The sequence below is a fragment of the Octopus sinensis genome, linkage group LG2, assembly GCF_006345805.1.
Source record: "Octopus sinensis linkage group LG2, ASM634580v1, whole genome shotgun sequence".
NCBI classification, from domain to species: domain Eukaryota; kingdom Metazoa; phylum Mollusca; class Cephalopoda; order Octopoda; family Octopodidae; genus Octopus; species Octopus sinensis.
Genome location: NC_042998.1, coordinates 74,269,002 through 74,280,733, shown reverse-complemented (window position 1 = coordinate 74,280,733; position 11,732 = coordinate 74,269,002).

The window sequence follows — 11,732 nt, the reverse complement described above, 5'->3', positions numbered from 1 at the left end:
GAGGATGGATAATTATATTTATGCAATTAATAATGGTAAAGACCCCCTTTTGATCATGAATGACCATGTGATTGCACCTGGAAAGTTTCCCTCAGAAGCACAAGTCCGGGTTTGCGGAAGACCAGTAGCCGCCCATGCATACCAGCCTCCCCTCTCCACGCCACCGATGTTATCCAAGGGAAAGGCAAAGGCCGATGTAGCTTGGCAGCAGTGATGTTGCAATACAAAGCCCAGCCCAGGAATCGAACTATCTAATCACTGAGCCATGCGCCTTCATTATGATATTAATTTATATATCCACATATTTAAACATTTACAAAAATTAGATCTTACATTTTCATTTTCTATTTCTTTATTATTTTTTCTTTCTCAGTTCATCTTTCAGGACATACTGTCACCTTAACTATAGGCATAAGATTCAATGGAACACTGCAGCACTGTCACCTTAAATATATACATCAGAGCACAATAATAACGGAAATACGCCCTTTGAACAAGAACAAGCAACATTCCTCAAAGTTTAGCCTCCTCTAAAAAATTTCAAATATGACACAAGATAGTGCTGTACAAATAGAAGAGAAACACGTGTGTCTCCATCTGTCCATACGTACACACACCTTAACAATAACTTACATATACAATTCTTAGTATTAAATGACATTTATCCCTTTACCTTTGTAGACACATCTAAAGTCAACCCATACTTATACGAACTGCAAACGTTTTGTCTACCCCAAAGTTGTGAAACTCAAAGTAAATGGTCAGCTTTTGTTATTAGAAACATACTAGCTGGTCCTGTGCCGTCAAAAAATGACGGCTAATTGTAGTATTTTATATATAAATAAGCTCAAAAGATAGAATATGGATGGCACTTCAAATTTATACACTTCTGAATGTTATCTCGTGGTTGTATTTTGAGATGTGTCATCGATCATCGTTTGTTACTGAAAGGATACTGGTTCGCACTGATAAACGTTCACACACTTTCCCTTGTACACGCACACTCATTCACACATATACTCACACAGAGTTGAAACGCAGTTTGATTTTTATTTTCAATGTTCATCATCTCACTTCCATTGCACACACACACACACACACACACACACACACACACACACAAACATTCACATACCACCCTTTTACATACACAAACACATATATTCACACAGAGTCAAAACGCTGACATTTTCACCGTAGAATTTCCATCTTCCCACTACCAGTTTGCCATCACCCCTTCCTTCCTTCCTTTCTTCCTTCCTTCCTTCCTCATTTATTACCCTTTCCCTTCTCATTCATATGTTGTGACGGAGAAAAACACAGGAGTATTATTATAGCAGATCTAACCGCTCCAATCAAATATTGAGTTATATAACAGATTGTGTTTGCACCAAGCAAAATATATTTCTTTAATGCAGTTTACAATTTTTAGGTTTAGTGTCAAATTTTGAAAGAAATATACTTTACAACTTTATATTACTATATATATATACATGCATATGTTCATATATGGTTAGAGCGTGGGGCTCACATTCATGAGGTTGTGAGTTCGATTCTCAGACCGGGCTGTGTGTTGTGCGAGTAAGATACTTTGTTTCACGTTGGTCCAGTTCACCCAGTTATAGAAACGAGTGGTGACGTCTCTGGTACCAAGTCTTTGCCTTTCTCTTGGATAATATCGGTGGCATGGAGAGGGGGAGACTAGTATGCATGGCCGACTGCTGGTCTTCTACAAACAACCTTGCTCGGATATGTGCCTCGGAGGGTAACTTTTTAGGTGCAATCCCTTGAATATCATGATCGAGTGGGTTGGAGGTGGGTCTTTACCATATTATATCTATTATATATATATATATATATATTATATATCTATATATATATATATATATATATATATATTATATATATATATATATGTGTGTGTGGTGTGTGTTGTGTGTGTTGTGGTGTGTGGTAAAAGATCATTAAAGATGTGATCAAGGATTTTTGTCTTATGATTTGGATTATAAAAATTATAATATATATATATGTGTGTTTGTATGTGTATACATATATATATATATATACACATACAGACATACACACACCCACACACACAACACACACAATATATATATATATATATATATATATATATATATATATATATATATATTATATATATATATTATATTATAATCCCAATAATAAGACAAAAATCCTTGTGTATGTGTGTTTGTGTGTATGTATATATATAGATGTATATAATATGATATATATATTGTCTTATAATATATATATATATATATATCTACAATACACACAAAACACATACAAACATGTATATATTATGTATTTATAATATATATATAGGTGTGTGTGTGTGTGTATACCTTACAGTACGAGTTTAATTCATTCCATGACTGAGCACGTCTCACGATTTACTCGTTTTATAAATCAATTTTCCCCATTGAAATTAACTAACATATAATTAATCCGTTCCAGCCCACTGAAACCACTCAAAAATAATTTTTTTATATGGGTTTTATAACAGAAAAGGTGTGGTTTACAAGTAAAATGACAATTATAAAAAGAGGGAATGCAAAAGAATTATGTAAACTGGTTTTATTAACTGAATTACCTTAAGAATGGGACGATATGTGAACCAGCACTGCGGATTTCCGCTCGTACGTCAAGACAAAAATTCGCACGACCTCGGCTCGTACAGTAAATTAATCGTACAATGGGGCGATCGTACAACGTAGTTCTATTGTGTGTGTGTTTAGTGTATATATATATATAATATATATATATATTATATATATATTTAATAAAATATTAGGGAATAAATCCAAACTTACAGGGAAAAATCAGATTTAGGATTAAATCCAATTTTATAGTAAAATATTATATTATATTAAATTAGAGATTAATTAATTTTATGTATTGGCTTATGTTTTTCATTGTTTGATTTATCTCTAATTTAATATAAATATATATATATATATATATATATATAATATATATATATATATATAATATATTATATATATAATATATATATATATTATATATATATATATATATATATATATATAGACATATACATAGATGTATACACACATGTACAGTTTCGGAGCTGGAATATGCGCGGAGGCGGTTGATCTAGTGGTTGAGTTGTACATATGATCGTAAGATTGTGGTTTCGATTCTTGGGCCAGGCGATGTGCTGTATTCCTAAGCAAAACACTTTATTTCACGTTTTTTTCAGTCCATTCAATCAAAGCTCACCCTGACCTTGTCAGCAAACACGCTCTACAACAGATCGCCAAGTTATGCCTGATTTTAGAAGGAGAGCAGTAATTAGATAGCTTTGCAATTATACCTATCATCGGATCTTGTTAGGGCCCCATATACTAAAGATGTGGATGGGAAAAATGTGGGTAGAGGGTGAAGTGCTAGCAAACCTCTCCTCTTACTGTTTTACTCAGTAAACAACACAAATAACTACGCAGAGGCAGCCACGGTTGAAACAAGACAAGTATCCTTAAAAGAGAAAAGAAGCATGGTCATTCCTTACCCAAGTGACATTACTTCATCGCCCATCACTTGTTATGTGCTCATAAATTAGTTTGATAGTTGAGCGCTGATTGGTTGTATGCAAATGCATTCATAACTGGGGTCCGGAACTCTCGTAGGAAAGAAATGTCGCGTCTAGTCCAGTGGGGAATACATACGCCACAGAATACGGGAAAAACTGGGTTCATGAATCTATGCCGCGGGAAAGAGCTTTGATCCTCCTTTTCTTTGAACTGGAGTGTGCAATTGACCGAATTCGCAGAGTAGGCGATAAAAAGTTATTTGTAGTAACGTATTGTAACTATGTTACACATCCATCCATACATACATACATATGTATGTATGTATGTATGTATGTATGTATGTATGTATGTATGTATGTATGTATGTATGTATGTATGTATGTATGTGTGTGTGTGTGTGTGTGTGTGTGTGTGTGTATGGACATACATACATACATGCTTTGGTATACTGTTCTGTGACGGTAAGCTCAAAAAAAGCACTCTATCTGGGAGAGATAAATATTTTTTAATCAATACAGTATATATTTTTATAAGCAACTAATAATTTCATGCAATGAAAACGACACAGACACCATTTTATTACACGTCTGGTGCATTCATGCAATGTTCAGGTTGTACTCACACACACACACACACACACACACACACACATGTTTCTTTACTACCCACAAGGGGCTAAACGCAGAGAGGACAAACAAGGACAGACAAACGGGTTAAGTCGATTATATCGACCCCAGTGCGTAACTGGTACTTATTTTAATCGACCCCGAAAGGATGAAAGGCAAAGTCGACCTCGGCGGAATTTGAACTCAGAACGTAACGGCAGACGAAATACTGCTAAGCATTTCACCCGGCGTACTAACGTTTCTGCCAGCTCGCCGCCTACATATACACATACATATACACATACACGCAAGCACACACATGCACCCATGCACACACATACACATACACACACACACACACATATATATACATACGCACACATATGTATGATGAAAGAAGACTTGAGATGTAATTATTTTAAAATTTACAGTGTTTCGTAAACGCGCTCTTTATGTTCCACCGTACCTAAGTTATCCTTTCTTTTTTATTTAATGGTATCGTCGTTGACATAGAGCTATGTTTTTTTTTTCTTTCTATCATATTTGATATTCTTCAATTACTTAAGGTTAGTGAATTTTATACGTACTAGCAATGGCTTTCACACCATCCAAATGGCGTAATAAAAAGAACTAGGATCGTGCGGATAAATATTTAAATGTTAATATAGTCCATGAAGAAAACAACAAAATGGCATCCATTCTCTGCTTGATTCAACGTTGTTTACAAATTTTTACCTACATACTGAAAAAAGTTTATTATAAAATTAAAAACAAGATAAAATTATGCCCGAATCTGAACTTTAATAGTCTTTAATTCATTGAAATGGCGACAATAACGTGAATGTATTTGACTGGTTTGGCATTGACTGTTTGTAAACAAACATATAATATTGTCTACTGTCATTTAACTCAGCATGGAAACTGAAGCTTCCAGTTTCTCTTTATTCATATCAAATCAAATCAATGTTTAGTTCTGCGTCACATTTCGCCAGTTTTTTTGTTTGTTCAAAAATGAAAATTGAAAAAAAATAATATAAAATTCTTATGCAGTTAACCAATCAAACTTACGTAAATTTGATGCTAAACGATTCAGTGTGTTATGTTATGCAATTATTATACCATTATGTGTTATATATATATATATATATATATATATATATATTATATATATATATATATATATGTGTGTGTGTGTGTGTGTGTGTGTGTGTATGTGTGTGTGTATGCGTGTGCATCTGTATGCGCCTGTGTGCGCTTGGGCGTGTGTATGTGTGTAATTACATCATATTTACGTAAAGTTCACAAAGTGGAATAAGTTCAACCAGTTCAGTTTGCTGTGAGAAAAAAATAAAGATCTGATGCTTTGAGCAGGATGTTTTATCGGAGAAAAGCTCCGAGCCACCCACTACCAGAAAAATTGGCCTTGTCTTCTTTCTCACAAAAAACTAAACACACTTTATAAATACGTACAAATATACATATACATTTGTGTATTTTGTATTTTGTTTTATGAATTAAGATGTTTGTTCACGACTAATACGACTCTGTGCACAAACGTTATATTCCACTCAATTGTTTATTTGTAATATAATTTATAAACTTATTAAACAAATTGAGCAATTTAGAGGCCTCAAATTAGTCTGCAAAGGGATAATATTTTCAAGCCGGTCCCTAAGCGTCTGTTTTGTTCTCTCTTCTGATTTGGTTGAAGGTCACACGAAAACTGCTAGTTATGTTCACGTTACATAACATGAAGCTATCTGACCTATCCTACTCTTAGAAGTCCGAGTAATGAGAGAAGAGAACAACTTGTTGAAACACTGCATGTTTCCGATATTAACAAGAGCTTTTCTCACAAGTGCTTCGTGCGGAATAGCCCCTGTCGTCAATTCCGTTTCATTTCTAGATGAGTGTCAGGGCTTTGAAATTGTATTTAGCAATTTCATGGAACACTTCAAGACAGATATGCTTCAATGGAATATAAATTAAAACAACACGCACTCGCCTTCGTGTTAAATATATATTTATATACATAGAGCTTTTATCCTAGATCTTTAACACGAATTCTACGTTGTTTGTTTGTTTTGTGACAGTCAGTATCATTTTAAGGCATGGGAACTCTAGGCACAGTAGTATGCTGTTGCTTACAGTGCATAATTTAATGATATAAGTCCGCCCCGTGCTCTGCTTTAACTGGTCGACTTCAATGTTATTGAGGTGGCATGCTTCACTCACTCATCATTCGAAGAGTTATAATTATAAAATAACTACTTCGATTCTTCATAACATAATACATACATACGTGTGTGTGTGTGTTTTTTCTTCTCCTTTGGATTATTATTATAATCATTATTAGTATTTAAATTCTTCCTCCGAGAAAGGAGCTTGTTTGTAAGAAAAGATATAAAACACCATCGTCGGAATGACGATAACGAGAACAATGATGCATATTAAACTTGAGAAAAGTCTTGCATATTTTTACTGTTTCACTTACAGATTGTATATGTTATGTACGTGTCAGTTGGTTGATTTTTTTTTCTGAAAATCCAAGCTCATCCAGACTGTTAGGCATTTATTCAGAAAACAAATACTCCAATTATTTATATTCGAAGGATATTTGTCCTCAACTTGCTTGTTAACACAACATTTCGGCTGATATACCCTCCAGCCTTCTTCAGGATGAATATAAGTAGCGATCGTGATACACACCACGAAGAAATGATAACACTCAATAACGATCTGTTAAGCAACAACTACCCCAAAAGTATATTATCCACTCCAGCCTTCTTCAACAGATGTTGTTGTTGTTGTTGTTATTATTGTTGTTGTTATTATTGTTGTTGTTATTATTGTTGTTGTTATTATTGTTGTTCAGAAATCGGACTCAGAATCTTGGGGTTAGTAGCCCGCGCTCTTAACCACTACGCCATTTGCCCATGGGCAATTATGGAGTAAATTTTAAGGCTTATAAATCTAATATTTTTCTATCCTTCTTTAATACCGGTTCCCATATGCTGCTCGGAGGTTGTTTCGTCCTAGCATATGTGCTGCTTCTTTTAGTTTTCTTATTTTCCAGTGGTGTTCTCTGTCTATTATTTTAACTTCATCCCACAGGGGGAGGTGGTCTCCATTTTTCCATACATGATCAGCAATACCCGATTTATCAATATCTCCTTGTTTCACAGTTTTGCGATGTTCCTCTACCCTTATTTTGAGGGGGCGACATGTTTCGCCTTTGTATAACTTACCACAGCTGCATGGGATGGAGTACACGCAGTCTTTGGTTATATTCTCTTCTATTGGTGGTTTTACTCGAAAGAGATATTTGCGAAGTGTTGTATTACTCTTGAATACTGTCCTGATGTCATATGGGCCGCATATGCTTTATATTTTTTCGGAGAGGCCTTCCACATAGAGTAGACAGACTATGGACAGTTTATTGGCCTCATTCTCTCTCTTCTTCATAATTTTGGGGTAGTTGTTGCTTAAACAGATCGTGGTGTTGATCCTAAAGCCAAATTCTCAAATTATTCCATGTATATATTGGATATTACCGGTGATAATGGTGAACCCATAGATAAAACCCTCCTCTTGTCGATATATATCAGTGTCCATACTGAAGTAGGTAGTTTTTACACAGAAGGTCAACATTTCCATCAAGTTTCTTATTGGCAAACTAGTGTGTTCTTTTAGATGGGTGTCTGTCACTAGTTTTTCTTGTTTCACCAATAGTGCTTCACCAGTTGGGACTTTGGTGAACAAACTTATCACATCTACACTCACCATTTTGTTGGAATCAATTGTGGGAAGTGGGTGGAATTCTTCACGTACAATGTTGACTTCCCTGCCAATGGACTGATAATATCCACAAGAAAGCAGCTCAGTGGATGATATGCTGAACCTCTACAGCTCACTATATGTCTTAATGGAATACCATCCTTGTGAATCTTAGGGAGGCCGTATATGTTTGGTAGTTTACTGTGGTGTTGAGTCAGTTGTCTGTACTTCATTGGTGTAAAGTGATCCTTGTTCTTGATCAAGATCTGTGACAACTTCCTTTCTGTTTTCAGAGTTGGGTCTTTCTTTTCTTTGCTGTAGCTACCATCACTTATAAGACTTGCCAATTTTTCAGAGTAGTCAGACTTGTTCATCACCACTATAGCGTTTCCCTTGTCGCTGGACAAATATCCGCCGAATGTAAACAATGTAAATAATGTACATAATTCCTCATCTCTTAAATATAGAACTGTACTCTAATTATTGTTCGTATAAACGTAAACTTGTAATCTGGGTATAGAAGCTGGAAGTTTCGAATCAGTTGTCGATATTTACCCTCTTTCTCTTTGACTTTCAGAGATATTCACGTCAGCAGGACCGCTGACCTCTATGATGGTACACACTTTTGTTGTCTATTCCAAATATCAATACCCGGCTTTTTACGTTTACACTTGGCAGATGTTTTGACAGGAATGTTCCACTGGTATTCCTTGTGTTGATCTTTGTGCACATATTCAATAACTGGGAGATTCTCTCTATATATATATCAGGGCAGTCTTTTTTTCCGAATGACATTGAATATTATTTCTGCGACAACGTTATGTCGCATAGGGAAGACATCTTTGGGCAGCTGTTAATCACATATATGTTTCGCACAGAAATATGACATAATCTACACTTTCGATTGTATCTTGGAACTCTAATAAGTTAACTGTTTCTTTTGTTTATTAGGTATTTAGTAGCAATCTCTTGTTTTTCGATTGCAAATGCATAGCCTTTGAAGTGTAATGTGATGTAGCGGTTACGAATCATGTCAATATTACTGTCTCCAAGTATTCGGGAAACGTACCCATGCATATTCTTTTTTTTTTTTTTGGTGGTGTGCTGAGCGTTTCACATCCAGGTTCTCTTTGAGGTGTGTTACTCTGGCTGTTTTGGGATTGTGTGGAACGTTCATCAGGAAGAGAGTGCTTCCCGATGAGCTCGCTGCTGACATGACAGCTATTATTCTCTTCACTTTTCATCCCTAAGTTAGTGTATTCATTTTTGCTGCTGTTGTTTAACAAGTGCTATACGACATTCGAAGGCTGTTTGCACTGATCTCGAGCCTCTACATCATTTATGTATGTGTATGTATGTATGTATGTATGTATGTATGTATGTATGTATGTATGTATGTATGTATGTATGTATGTCAATTGTCGCAAAAAAGAGTACTCAGCACCATGGTAGATATTAATGCTATTTCAATTTGGTCATGTCAGTCTCTTACTACTCTGAGTTTCACCTGCAAATACACATGATCTTCAGTTAACTTGTGACTTGGACATTAACGAGATCAACACATTTATATATAGTTATAGTTTTCTAGCCATAGAGTTTGATGACAGGAAGAAAGTATGATAAAGGGGGATCCTAGTGGCGAAGTGAACTATGCACAAACTAGGTGCAACAAGCTTGTCAAGGTTCAGTGAAGAGGCGAGACGAAAAGCAGCCACTTGCTCTCCAGATTAGCGTTTAGCTAGCTATTTACTGCATCCCGTAAAATATCAGCTTGCCATAAAAATTGCAACAAATACGGTTCAGGTGGAAGCAGGTAGTGGCCGCCTTGTGCTCCTCAGAGAGCGAATGATGTTCAGTACGTATTGATCATCTCCAGTCCTTCCTTCCACCTCCTATCATAATCCCCTAAGTATCCTCTCTTACGCAAATACCACTGTGATTCCTCCAAACGATAATCTGAGCCTGAACGAGCCGGGATTCTGTTAAAAGCCTGCGAAACATGAAGTCGTATAGAGCCGAATCAAGCTGTTTTAACTGACAATGTATGTAACTTCTCAAATTCCATCGAGACCGTCTTTGCTTTTCATCTTTTCGGGGTCGATAAAATGGAGGAGCGTGGCTTGGTGGTTAGGGTGCTGGACGCATGATCGTACGATTGTGATTTCGATTCCTGGACTGGGTGATGCGTTGTGTTCTTGAGCAAAACACTTCATTTCACGTTGCTCCAGTCCACTCAGCTGGCAAAAATGAGAAATTTAGCAACGGACCGCTACGAAACCGGGAAACTGGCTCTTATAAGTCGGTATGACTCGGAAGCATAACTTGAGGTTGATAAAATAAGTACCAGTTGAGCAAAAACTTGAAATCAATATTTGTACTTTCTACCAAATATGTTAAGTACCCTTTTCTTTCGTTTGTCCACACACACACACGCACACACTCTGGGAAGCAGAAACTTCCCAGAGAGTGATATGTCTGTTAGTATATAAATTTGTTGATGTATGTTACTATTTTAAAGAAAGAAAACGAGGAAAAAAAGCAAGTTTCAGGTGGAAAGACCTATTTAGTAAGACGGTCGTAAAAATATATATACTCTTCTCTAAACTCTCTAAAATATACATTGGAAGGTTAGTAAATTGTAAGCAATCAGTAGTTTAATGAGAAAGAGGAGAAAAATAGATGTGGAGTTTCTTTTATTGTTTTATATATTTGTGACAAATAGAAGTGATAACGATATGGAAGTGGTAAAACAGAGGTTGGTTGTATGGTAAATGCTTCTGGTTTATCTCAGCAATAAATTAAACTGCTTTCTCTTTCAAGGAGATGAGTGTCTGAGATGGTAATTAGTGCAGCCATTAAGTTAAGTGAGACAGCAGGTGGAGGAGAGTTTGACATTTAACTTACCTTATCTTGCAACACACACACACACACACACACACACACACACACACACACACACACAACACACACACACACACACACACACACACACTCTCTCTCTCTTTTTCTTTCTTACTGTTTTTTTTTCTCTCTCTTTCTGTATCTTTCACCACCCATACACACATACGCATATACATTTACACACGCTGCAATTTTCAATTCAGACGTTGTATCAAGTTCAAAGTCATTCCATGCTGGTGGGTGGTGCAGATTTTAAACACGAGTTAAATTTGTACAAATGGTCTCTTTACTGTATCTAGCAGTTTTCGTAACCAAGACAGTTTCGTTTTCAGTGGGTAACTAAATACTCATAGCGAACCAACGCGTGAATCTGAAGTATTTACATCGTGCATTTCACAAATGAAGATTACCTGATGTTTATAACATTTACATGTTACTACTTTTAAAAAAAAGGTATAAATGTATTTATGACGGGGGAAATATGTTGTACATTTGGCCTGTTCTATAAAGCCCATGGGATACAATGTCATCACAGCGGTTGGTTATTAATATATCTCTTTTGTTATATCAATTTACTCGTCAAACTTAGCAATTGCTGTTAGCATCTATTCGCCATACCTCCACAAATCAGCCACGCGCAAACACTGAACGAGTATGTGCAAAACGGTTTCATAACTTGGCACGTCTGGCAGACCCGGCTGACGGTACTTGCGTACTTTGAATTTATCTCGAGCCGACAATCTCCAATCCCACCCCACTATCCTATTGCACTACAAGTTACTTATTTTCAGATATTATCTATAGCGGCCCAGCTGGAAGTCCTGCAGAGTAAGCTGCTCAGTCGATCTTCATCGATGTTCAGAGT